This window comes from Crocodylus siamensis, chromosome 12 (genome assembly GCF_052110815.1).
Source record: "Crocodylus siamensis isolate JL-2025a chromosome 12, ASM5211081v1, whole genome shotgun sequence".
In the NCBI taxonomy this organism is placed as follows: Eukaryota; Metazoa; Chordata; order Crocodylia; family Crocodylidae; genus Crocodylus; species Crocodylus siamensis.
Window position 1 is genome coordinate 39384014 of NC_143406.1, and position 13622 is coordinate 39397635.

Sequence of the window (13622 nt, forward strand, 5' to 3'; positions counted from 1 at the left end):
AGGGTCGGGAGGGACCTGAGTAGATCATCTGGTAATTCGACCCCCTGCCATAGCAGGAAAGAGTACTGGGGTCAAACGACCCCAGCAAGGTGTACATCCAGCCTCCTCTTAAAGACCCCCAGGGTAGGAGCCAGCACCACTTCCCTTGGAAGTTGGTTCCAGGTCCTAGCCGCCCTGACCGTGAAGTAGCGCCTCCTGATATCTAGCCTAAATTTAGCTCTGAAAGACCTTGACGACAATGGCAAAAAGAGCAGATGGCCATTTGGCTTACAGGACTGTGTGCAGGTTTGAAGGGAGAAGTTTAAGTGTGTAAGTTTAGAATGAAAGGAGGAGAGAATCCCATGCCACTGTCCCTGCAGTGCCTGTAACATGGTGGTGCTCAATTTCTCCACCCTGCTGGCCTGGAAGAATGTTGCAGGGCCAGTTCATGGGTTGTATTGCCTATGGGGCTGATCCGCAGGTGTGATCCAGTGCCCTGGCTTCACCCCGCACTCTGGATCCAGATTCTGTGTGACCTGGTGCATGAGGCCATGCCATTCGGACAGTGGGGCTCACCATGGGTCTGGAAATTTTGTGGCAGGAGAGTAGGGGCAGAATTAATTGCTATGGCTCTGGGATCAACTAATGGTGCTGGTGTTGCTGCTCCCCCACCACCAAATTTCCAGACTGAGCCCCCGAGGTCAAATGACGCTGCTCCGCAGGCAAGAGGTTGAGCCCTACTGCTTTAACATAAGGCTTGATTCGTCTCAGTTATGGGACTCCTGTGTGAATCATGGACTTGCTCCTTCTCATGGTGGCAGACCTCTATTGCTGTCATTGTCTTCCTGTTTCTAAGTCTCATATTTGGGAAAGGGATCAAATCACTCCTCTTCAAGTGGGATGCAGCCACCTGCTGCCCTCTAGAAATGGGTTGGGCAATTATTTCAGCTGGAGGGCACATTAATGAATTTTGGTGAGCTGTTGAGGGCTGCAAGGGTAGCCCCTTGACATGTGCCCCACCCACTGTTCACCATCTTGAGACCATAAGCCATGCCCCTAACCCCTGATCTTTGCCACTGGAAGTCCCTCCCATTACCCTTGGAAGTACTTCTTGTGGGTGGGGAGGTTTCTGTTGTGTCTTATTGTGTTTTCCTTTTACTGTCCCTTTAAGGCCAAAGCTTCACATTCAGCATTGTGGGGTTCACTTTGCTTGTGCCAGTTTTGCAGCACTGGGGACTCCACGTTCTCTGCTGTGAGGGGCCAAAGGCATTCTTGGTTCCTCTCTCTCCACAGGACTGGATGGGGTCAAGTCAGAGGCAGAGCAAGAATAAGTTCTGCATACATCTACTGAGGGCAATTGTTAAGACCCACCCTGGATCTGATTCGAGAGAGTGATAATAATAAATAACTGTTAGTTCAACACAGTGTCCAGAGTGTTGTTGCTGAACCCACAACGTACTATCTGGTGACGAGGGTGGGATCCTTTGCTGAAAAGCCCCTCCTAGATTGTGGGATGACATTCTGAGACCAGGCTGTGTTTTGTGATCAGAGGGAAGTTTTTTTACTTCTTCATTTCTCTCTATGAGGGCTGGTGTTAGTTAAAATGGCTACATTGGAGCATATAGAAGATATGCTGATAGAATATAGAATTTGATGCGAGCCAGCCAGCTTCTTGGGAATCTTATGCGGAAAGGCTGTCCTATTACCTGGAAGCCAACAGAGTGGAAAACCCAGAACAGAAGTGTGTGATTCTTCTGACAGTCTGTGGTGCCAAAACATTTGCCATTGTCCGTTCCCTCACAGCACCTGCCTTACCAAACACTAAGTCTTATACTTAATTGCCTTGCTAAAGGCACATTTTTGCCCAAGGCCATCTGCTACCCTGCGGAGATTTCATTTTTCTAAACCGGACCAAAAGGCCAATGAAGGCATAGCAAATTACCTGGCTGAGCTCCATCACCTTGCAGAATTTTGTGATTTTGGTGATCTCCTGGATGACCTGCTTCGCGACCATCTCATCTGTGGGGTTCAAGATGAAGCAATCCAATGTCACTTGCTCTCTCAACCAAATTTGTCCTTGGCTACTGCACAAGCAAAAGCCTTGGGAGCTGAAGCAGCATCCCATAACGTGAGAATAATTCACCAGACGTTCTCCAGCACTGTCCACTTACTCCAAAAAGATCAAGAATCAGATCATCACCAGCAAGTTCAGCGGATTATGCTCTCACCAACAGTATCACGTAAACCAATTAAACCACAGCCATGTTTGAGTTTTGGTGGCCAGCATAGACTAAGGGAGTGCAGGTTTAGGAATGCAGAGTCATGCCTGCAGGAAGAAGGGCCGCGTAGAAAGGGTTTGCCACTCCAAGGCCAGTTCCAAGAGACAAAAAACTGTGGCAAATGTATTTGCTCCCAAACCACTCAGAGACTAGAGTCCTCCCCAGAACGTGAGGTACAAAAACTATATTTGATTCAAAATGTTGGTGTTGTTGAAACTCAAGGCTCTGAGATAATGGCAACTGTAGTAATAAGTGGAAAGAAGTGCAAAATGGAAGTGGATTTGGGTTCGGGAGCATCCCTGATAGATGAAAGCACATTCTTTCAGTTGTTTTGGCACCGTCTTCCCAAGTTATTGAAACCCGAGTGTTGCCGGCGTGACAGAATGTGGAGACGTTGGGTAGCTGCAGTGTAGATGTCCAGTATGGATCTGTTAGACAGCATCTGCCCCTCGTTGTTACTAAGGTTTCCCACAGAAACCTTCTGGGGAGAAATTGGTTCTCACCATTGGGAATCATTATTCAAGGCGTACACAGTCTCTGCACAGAAAGTCTGGAAAGGCTTGCAACAAAGTTTCCCCAGGTATTCTCCGAGGGAATTAGGAACTTACTTTGGTTTTCCAAATGGATCCTGCGATAGCCCCTATCTCTATGAAGGCTCAGCATGTACCTTTCGCACTGCGGCCAAAACTTGATGCAGAATTAGATTGGCTTATCGCAAGGGGCCCTCGAGCCAATCGTACATACAAGCTGGGCCACACCAGTTGTTTCTGTTTTAAAACCTAATGGCAGTGGTTGCATCTGTGGGGATTACAAGCGCACTGTTAATAGAGCACTTAAGCAGGACCTGCATCCAGTGCCTGCCATTAACTACTTACCGTCTGTTCTTGCAGGAGGGAAGTTTTTTGCCAAACTTGACCTTGCTGAAGGCTATCAGCAATTGATAGTGGATGACAAGGCTGCTGAGGCCCAAACAATATTTGCACACCGGGGAGCACTTTGTGTCAAGCACCTCTAGTTTGGAATTTCTGTGGCACCAGGAGTTTTCCAGAGGTTCGTGGAGCAAATGCTAGCAGCAATTCCAGGGGTTGTTCTATACGTTGATGATGTGTTGATTATGGGGCCGTTTAGTGAGAAACTCGCTGAGAGACTCAGAGAAGTTTTACAGAGATTTGATAAAGCAGGTGTCAGAGTAAAAAGAGAAATGTCAACTGGGAGTTTCCAGTATCAATTTTTTGGGATATCAAATTGATGCTTCTGGCATTCACTCAGTTGAAGACAAGGTAAAAGCAATACATGATGTCCCTATACGAAAATGCAGACAGGATCTTCACGCATTCTTAGGACTTCTCAATTTTATCCCATCTTCTTGAATGAAAAAGCCACTGTAGCAGAGCCCCATCATTGCTTAACCGGATAAAGAAGCTCAGTGGAAGTGGACTTGCCAGCACAATGAAGCCTTCCAGGGCATCAAGAATTTGCTGACATTAGACTCTGTCCTTGCTCACTATGATGAACAGAAGCCGCCGTCCATTACTTGTGAAGCCTTGCTGTTTGGTGTTGGCACTGTCCTCAGTCACACATTGCCTGATGGCACGGATGCACCTGTTGCTTTTTACTCAAGAACAGTGACTTCAACCAAGAGGAGCTACACACAGATTGATAAAGAAGCATTGGCAATCATTGCAGGAAGTAAACATTTTCACGATTTACGTTTATGGCTGCAAATTCGAAATCTGAATGGACCACAAACCCCTTCTTGGAATTTTTACTATGGACAAACTAGCTCCTCCTATTTTGTCTCCCTGTATGCAACAGTGGAGCATCATGCTAAAAATATATGACTATAAACTCATGTACAAGCCTGGGAAAATGTTTGCAAATGCTGATGCATTGAGCTACCTACCACTGCAAATACCTGATGGTGCTACCCTCCACCAATGGAAGTGCTTATGCTGGAATCCATGCCAGAAGCCCCTCTTCAGGCTGATCAGATAGCAAGGATGACTGCAAAAGACCCTATCCTTGCCTCTGTCCTCAACTGGGTGTGGAGGGGCTGGCCTGCAGATAAATTGGCTGAGGGATTCAGGCCATTTTCATCACATCAGCATGAGCTGTCAGCCCATAAGGGTTGCCTCTTGTGGGGAAATTGTGTCCTAATGCCAGAAGTAGGAAGCCAAATCATACTGACAACACTGCATGCAGCACACCCAGGCATTGTGAGGCTGAAACAGAAGTTATATATGGTGGTCAGGTATGGACAGCGACATAGAAAGGGGTTGTGAGGGAACGCAGCGTTTGCAAGCAACCTGTCATAATCCACCGAAGGCACCAATATTCCCTTGGGAAATGACAAAGGAACCCTGGTCACGCATCCACATCAACTTTGCTGGCCCTTTTCAAGGTAAGAACTTTTTAATTGTTGTTGACTCGTACTCAAAATGGCTTGAAGTGATTACTGTCTCAACTCTTACATCAACTGCCACTATAACAGCTCTCCATCAGCTGTTCACAACCCACGGGGTGCCCAACACTATCACTTCTGATAATGGCATTCACCTTAGCAGAGTTCTAAGATTTTGCCAGCCGCAACTTCATTTGAACTGTTACCATTGCACCTCGCAGGCCGCAGGCCAATGGGCAAGCCGAGTGAATGGTGCAGACTACAAAAGATGCACTGAAAAGGATTGTTGTAGGAGACTGGCCTACCAGACTGGCCAGATTTCTGTTTGCACAACATGTAATTTCTTGCCCTACAACAGGGTCCAGCCCATCAGAGTTTTTTATGGGTCATCGTCTCAAGGCATCCCTTGACCGTGTTAACCCAAACCTTGTGAGAGACATGCAGTTCAGGAAAGAAAAGGAGCTGGACTCCATATTGGCATGTGGTACCTTACATCTTTTCATTCCACAAGAGACTGTGTTTGCCTGGGACTATGGGACAGGCCCACAGTGGGTTCAACCTAAAATTGTAAGCGCCACAGGACCTATATCATTTACAGTCCAGACTGATGATGGACACATTTGTAGACACATTTGGAGCTGCTCATGTAGACCAACTGCGTGGGCGATCTCCTACTGATAACCCTACACCTGAGCAATCCTAAAACATCAAGCCATCACTGACAGACATGGATTAATTGGAGAAGTGCCTACGTGTTTCAACCAATGGAAACCCTTTTTCAGCACCGTCTGAAGGAAGTGTCGCTGCTGAGTCTCCAGATAAGCTGATGGCTGCTATCTGCTGAATGCCTCACAGAGTCTGATTCTATGGGAAGACCACAGCGGAAATGGAGTCCTCCAAAATGGTTGGCTGACTGTTCTGGCTAGGGGGAAGGGGTGTTGTGCCTTATGGTGTTTTTCTTGTACTGTCCCTTTAAGTCCAAAGCCCTCATGTTCAGCAGTGTAGGGTGCAGTTTGCTTATGGCGGTTTTGCAGCACTGGGGACTCCATGTTCTCTGCCATGAGAAGCCAAAGGCATTCTTGGTTCCTCTCTCTCCACAGGATTGGATGGGGTCAAGTCAGAGGCAGAGCAAGTATAAGTTCTGCATACATCTACTGAGGGCAATTATTAAGATCCGCCCTGGATCTGATTCGAGAGAGTGATAATAATAAATAACTGTTAGTTCAACACAGTGTCCAGAGTGTTGTTGCTGAACCCACAACATATCAGTTTCCGTCTTGGAACTGGGATAAACCCTCAATTATATACTAAAAAAATCAAACATCTACATTTTGTCCTTATTTGTGTGTTTGCATACTGTACACAGAGGTGATTGCATAATAGCTCACAATTAAGTATTACTCTTATATTATGGGGGATGATGAAGGGGTATGGGTGGATGGGTATGTGGTTTGTGAAGGGCTGTGGGTGTGTGTGTGGGGTTTGTGGGGATGTGTGGGTGTGGGTGGGTATGGGGTTTGTGGAGGGGTTGTGAGTTATTTGGAAGGGGAGCGGGTGTGGGTGTGTGTGTGGGGCCTCACCCTACAAATATGCCCCCTCACACATGCCCTCCCCATTGTGCACAGCACCAGCTGCAAGTGGCAGCAGCAGGTGGTGGACCCCTGGGGTGCTCATGGCCTGCAGCAGATGGAGCCCCCCTGGCAGTGTGTGGTCCTGGAGAGGCCCAGGACTGCATTTGGCTTGGCTGCACTGGCTCTGTTGTGTGGGGCTCACCTGCAGTTCCTAGGTTTTCTGGCCAAGCCCTGCATCACCTGGCAGGGAGCCCTGTGCAATGAAGCTGGTGGTGCAGGTCATAGGGCTTGACCGGGGAAGCAGGGAGAGGTGCAGAGCTGGTCTGGCTCCTTAGCACAGAGCTCCCTGCCATTCCCCATGACCTACACGTGGCAGTGAATGAGGCAGGGTGGTCAGCTCCATCACGCAAGGCTCTCCTTGGTGACATGCATCTTGTGCAGAGAACCCAGAAATTGCATGCGAGACCCATGGAGCCTCCTGCAATGGAGCCAGGTAGACCCCTTACCCTTGCTGGCCTGGGCTCTGTGCTCCTGCCTCCACACCCTGGGTCTCCACTGGGCCTGGCCCCCGTGTTTCTTCCCAGCTGCTGCTTTTCTCCCACTCACTTCCACTTCCCACGCTCACCTAGTGCCACTGCTTCCTACCCATCTGCCCGCCTGCCACCGCTGCTGCTTCCCTCTCCCACCTTTTGCTGCAGCCACTCCCCCACACCCACTGCCACTGCCCTTTCCCCACCCACTGCCACTGCTTCCCTACCAGTGGGGCCAGGGTCAGGACCATCCCACAAGTGTGGGTGGGAGTGCAGCATGCACTTCCCCCATGGGAGTGAGTGGGGCTCGGCTCCATGCAAGCACAGCAGGGGCAGCCCAGGCCTGGGCTGGATATAGTGAATTGATAAGCACCTGTCTGCAGGTTGGATTAAATCACTTCATGGGTTGAATCTGGTCCACAGGCTGTATTTTGCCTGCCCCTGCTGAGAAGATGGATGCCTTAGATATAAATGTTGTGCTTGTAGTTTAGGAACAGAACACTGAAAACGTGTGTGTTAGTAATAAAATCTAACTGCAGTGTTTGCAATTAGTATCTGTACCTGAGACTGTAACCACTTTGAAGAATGTTTTCTATTTGTACAGTCCTCAGCCATGGGTTATGACTGAGCTCCTAGATAATGGTCTCAAGCTGCAGCAAGGAAGGTTTAAGATAGATATTAGGAAAATATCACTGGGAGGGTGGTGAAACACTGGAACAAGTAACCTAGGGGGTGGTGGAATCTCCATTCTTGGAGGCTTACAAGACCTGACTTGACAAAGCTTTGGCTGGGCTGATTTAGTTGGGGGTGGTCCTGCTCTGAGCAGGGGTTGGACTAGATGACCTCCTGATGTCCCTTCCAACCCTAACTTTCTATGATTCTGTGATTCTGTGCATCTCAAATGGTTATAAAAGTGATAAAGTGTGAGGAGAGACACTGACTTGCCTTAAAACATTATGTAAAGTTTGCATTCACTGATGAAATCGCTTTATAAATAGTCAAATTCCCCATCCCAAATCTTGTCTCAAATACACAGATTTGCTGTGGAAAGTACTCCTTTTAGAGTGGGCACAACAGACCGCTTGTGTAAAGAGTACGAGTTATAAAGAGTAACTTGTGTAACTCATTTCACCTCCAGGGAAAAAGAAAACATATAAATGGCAGGCAGTATTTTATCAACATTAGTCGGGTCCCAAAAGTGGATGGAGAACATGGGTTTACTTATAGTTGTAATCAAATGCTGTTATTGTTCCACTCTTTTCTAGAGCAGTGGGAGTCAACCTTTTTGGCAGGCGTGCCACAAATTACCTTCCCCTCACCTCATGTGCCCCTCTGATCTCTTTCCCTTATCCAATTTGCTTTTCAGCTTTCTTTTCCCTGCCCTGTGCTCCCTGACCAAACTGCTGCTCTGCTTTCTGCTCCTTGCCCTATCTGCCACTGTGCTGACTGTCTCCTCCCCAACCTGCCACATGCTACACAAAGAGGCTTCCCGTGCTACTTGTAGCACCTAAGCTTCAGCCTGGCCACCCCTGATCTAGAGGATTTGGCTTGAGCTGAGGTTTGCTATCAGGAGCATGGAAAAATCCCATCACAATGAAGCAAGGGATAACGGAAAGTGATCAGTAAAAGGGCCCTAGAGTAAGGTGTGAAGTGTGATCCATGAACAGCCTTTCTCCAGCTGTACTTGCTTTTACTGGTAGAGGAGCTAAGTTTGATGGCTTTTGTGTTTGCCCAGCAAGCCTATCCTTATAACCGTGGTGTGATACATGAGCGGCGTCCCTTATTCCTGTCTCTGGAAAGGGGTTGAGGCTCCATGAGGGCTCTTGGTCATTTTTGAAAGTGCATGTTTGGAGCTTTTCAGTCAATGGTTCTACCTCACTGTCACTGGGTGGCTCATGCCACACTTTGCTATATTACTCGCATGTAGGCAACAGAGAAAAAACATGTGGCTATCAAAAAAACTCGACTGGTGTAGTCTGTTCTTCTACTTGCCTTTCCATGACTGGGTATGGCAGGCGTGTGTTAACAGCACCTCTGGAGTGCTTTACATTTTCAATAGGGGTGTGTCTGGAGTGCTTTACATTTTCAACAGGGGTGTGCAAAGCAGGCCCTATTCAATTCAGATTCAAATTTGGCCTGAATCAGGGACAGTGATTTGATTAGTTGATTCAGATCGCTGTCCCTGATTTGATTCAGCCAGATCTGAATCTGAAGATTCAATGCTGATTCAGAGAATCAGTGATTTGGACATAGACACAACTTTAAACTTTTTTTTTATATACCTCAAGATACCAGGCATGGCTTGTGATCAATGCTGGAGCGTGTGGACCGTCCCACAGGAGTGTGGGAGGGCCCTCCATGTGCTCAGGGATGAACCTGGAAGTGGACCAGAAGTAGTTCTGGTCCACTTCCAGGTCTTCTGGGGAACATGCTGAGGAGCCCCCCTGGCTTGGTGACCAGCTGCAGGGGGACCCTGGGTGCCTCCCCCACAAGACCCAGGAGGCACCAGTCACCAAGCTAGGAGGCCTCCCAGCGCGCTCCCGGGCAGACCTGGAAGTAGACCGGAAGTGCTTCTGGTCCATTTCCAGGTCTGCTGCCGAGCATGCTGGGGAGCCCCTCATGCTTCTGTGGGACACTCCATGCACCCCAGCATTGCAGCACTCATGAGCCCCTGCTACCTAGACATATGTAAAAAGAAAACATTTAAAGCTGTCTCTGTGTCCGAATTTCTGAATCTCTCTGAACCAATTTTGAGGGTTCCAATTTGTTTCAGAGAGATTAAAAGGTCCTCTGATTTGATTTGGATTCGGAGATTCAGCCACTGCATTGGGCCGAATCTCCACCGAATCAAATCAGGGACCGAAGTTTCTCACAGCACTAATTTTCAGAGCACTTTGTAAACAACAGTTAATATGAATTACTCCTAAATTCCACCCGTGAGAGACATGATAAACTTCTTGTTGAGAGGAAGGATGCTATCATGGTTTGGGGGAAGGAATCCCACCATTGACCTTTCCTTAGATTTCTTTTGCAAGTGACAAGTAAATATTTGCTTCTCTGATTAGAATCCTGTGACTTACCCAGCTTTTGAATGGATTACCAAGTCACAGCACTCCTCATTTCACCAGCCATATTACCTCAGGAGGCACCTGTCTTTGGCCTCCGCTATAGACTTCTTTTCAGGTGCTATGACCAATCTGAAAATGTAGTAACATAATACTTTGTATCTATTATACTTTAAACCCTGGGGTTTTAAACTTTCCTGGGGCCCTGGCTTGGATCCAGACTATGGGATCTGAGGGTGGTGAGGGGTCTGAGGGTTGGGGATCCAGCAGTGGTGGTAAGGAGTCAAGGGGCAGGGATCCAGCATGAGCAGTCTATGATGGGACTCTAGTGGTGGCAAGTTTGGCTCACCACTGATGACCATGGCCAGCAGGACCAAAGGGCCTCTGCATCCTGCAGCAGGCCACCCCCTCAGCTTCCGGTGAGCAGCTGGTAGCCCGACAGGCCAGTGTTGGGCCTAAACCCCCAAAATCTTACCTGCATAGTGTAACAATTGCCTCCTGCAAGTAAGTGGGCCTGATTTAAACTTGGTATCCTCCCATAGTCTGCTGTCATGGTGACCAAGTTGCAGACTTCTTCTTTGCAGATCCTCAGTCTCTCCTGAGCCACTCAGAAGCTCAGTTTTCTTTTTATTCACTATCAGGCTCCAGTCTTTCAAGCTAGGACCTCATTGTCCCAACCTGGATTCAGCCAGACCCTTGATTTCCTTATTAGTGAAGGGGTACTTCAAAGGAATTATGTTGCCATTGTCCATTTGGTGTATTAGCAGTTGCCTACTGTCACGTTCTGGATTTCCACAGGCCAATCTAAGATGGGCTGAATGCGTAGTTATTTTTTAGCCAGCAACACAATAATGCCCGACTTTATGAAAGTTTGTATACACACATTCCAGGCTCTTCATAAGTAATCTTGTGGTTATGGTACTGTATCAGAGTAGATCACAGTAGGATCGAGGTGTTCCATAGCCATCTTGTGTAACATTGTCCAAGTCACTTAACTTCTCTTAAGTGATCCCTCCTCATCTGTGATGCACGGTTAGTGATACTTTCTGACATCTGTCCTGTCTACTAAGAGTATGCACTTTTAAGAGTAATGTTTCTCACAGGGCACACATACACGAGATGCTACTGCACAGTAGTTACTGTGTGTTACTGTGCATTTATTTAGTACTTGATTATAATCAAATACTAAAGAAAAGCACAGTAACTGGAGTCACTGCACAATAGCACTGGCAAATGCCTTTTTGTGATGCTAGTGTGCAGTAGCCTAATGATACTACACAGTAGCGTATTAGCATTGTTGGTGTTGTGACGTGCTACTGAGCAGTATTATTTGGCTACTGTGCAATTAGCGGCTCATGTAGACGTGCCTAAAGAGTATCTGTACAAACTCTATTACATAATCCCAACTGCCTGGTATTTTCAATGGATCTGGGGAACTTTGATCCCTGTCTCTATTAAACATCAGTCACAATGAATATCATTCCATTCCAAATTTATAAATGGCAAAACAGTAGCAGCATAGCTGTGACTTGACCAGAGTCCCCCATGAGTCGGGGGAGAATTGGATTTAATGTCCAGGAATTTTTTTCTCTCAGTTGAGCCCATGTTACACCATGGCTATGTGCTGCAGTACCAAAATGCAGCTGGGTAGGTTGAGAATAAAATTCGAGGAAGGGTTTTTTAAATGTAACTTTCCTTTATTTCTTGCTTCTCTGAGCATAAGTCAGACTCTCAGCCTCACCATTACTCGTGTGATTTAATTTCAACTTCATCTGACATAATGGCAGATGATACTAAGTGGTTGAAGCAGATGAACACCACATGTGCCCCTAACCAAGTAGTTTGGCTTGGAAATTAATTTTATTTGTATCCCATTTCAGAGCTAATGATATGTATTTGCTTGCCAAAAATGCAATACGTTAGTGTACATTATCAAGGAGACAGGCAAAAATGCTATGGTCCTTTTGATTTATGAAAGCGATGCAGTGTGGAATATTTTTCATACAGCTGTCCTTTTGCCACGGAAACCTCTCCCTTGCTCATCTCTCTATCAATAGAAATCTTTCTGCTTGTGAGGAAGATCGTGCCAGGTAAATAAATGATGCTGCAGTGTTTCTAATTGACAAGTAAAGGAGGCTTGCTTCAATTCAAGAGGGAAAAGAAGAAAAAAATTCATGGATCATAAAGTGATTTGAAAGCACTGCTTTGCTCCTCTTAATAAAAGATGTAAAATGTTTACCTAGTTAATATTGCTTTACCACTTTTGTAGGTTCACTGAATACTAGAACAAAACAAAACACCATCTGCTAGAAGCAGACAATGTCATTACAGGCTCCCCTACAGCAGTGTCCTTGCAATGCTACAGTTCTAATTATCACTTAATTTCTTCCTTCTCAGTAACACTGAACATCCTACTTTGTTCTCTGTTACATAAGCATATAAGGTACAAAACCAGCATGGATTCAGTGCATAGGGCATACTTGGAAGACCTCAATTTTGTTCCTAAAATTGCTGGGAAAATGCCACAGTGTCTTAGACAGGTACTGAGGGTATTTTTACATGTGTAAGCGCCACAGCGCCAGGCGCATTGAAAAGCGCCTGGTGCTCTGATGCTTGCAGTTGTATGAATGGCGAAATGTGCATCAATTCATTGAGTCTGCTCCAAAGTGGTGGATCTCCAGCGCATCCAAGAACTAAAAGGTACGCGTATAAACACCCTGAGTATTTTGTGCCTCAGTTTTCCTGTATGTAAAATTAGGATAATTTTTATTGACTTTGTGTAGGTCCTTATCTTTCACTGTTAAGGTCTGTAGGAGTGGAGTTCAGTGAGCAGAGGATCAAACCCATGGTGATTTGACATTCTTAAACAGTTGGTTTAGTTCAGGCTCCTGGTGAGCACTGTAATTATTTTAATCTCTTTATAGAAGTAATTGGATTTACCACACATTTATACCTAGGGAAAAGCCCCAAATATTGGAATTTGGAGTTGTGGCATTTTAATAGCAGATGCAAGATTTCTGGAGATATTTAAATATTTTGAAGAAATTGTGCTAATCAATAAAATAAATTAGTTTTAATAAAATATTTGAAACTCCATGCAACATTCCAAAAACACTTTTACGAACCTATGCCATATGACAAAATTAAGTTTCTTTGGCTAAGTGCAGACAGTCAAAAATCCTGAGGTTGTATCAATTCAATCTTTGCAGGTTAGTCTAAGCTGCATAGATTGACTCAATAAGCAAGTAAACAGACATTCACTTTTGATTCTGGAAATGCAGCCACATACCTACAGCGGCTACCCAGAAGTTGAGAGGTACTAGAGCACACTTTCCTGCTTGGTTTGAGCAGACAGCTTGGGTCAAGGCTAGCTTAATCAACCTTGGGCGGTGGGATTTGTGGTGGAGAGGTGCAAAGCATTCTGGGATGCTGTGAATTGACTTGAATCTGGAGAAGATCAGGGACAGAAGCTCAATAAACTAGTTTGACTTAAATCAGTTAAACCTGGTACTACATCCATCCAGGTTTATCTTAAACCAATTTCAGCCATTTTGAAAGTGGTTTATATGCTCTGAACTTTTGTTGTGTTACAGATTCGAACCAGTTTCGGACCACTTATACTGGTGTATGTGTAATTTCTGTTCCTATCCTATGAGTAGGGATTGGTTTAAATCATAATTTTGCATTTTCTGTGAAAATCATGAAATTAAGTGGTTTTCATGAAAAATGCAATTTGCTATGAAATGTCATGATATGGCTGCTTGCTGGGGAGTTCTAGATGGCTGCTGCAGGTTGGG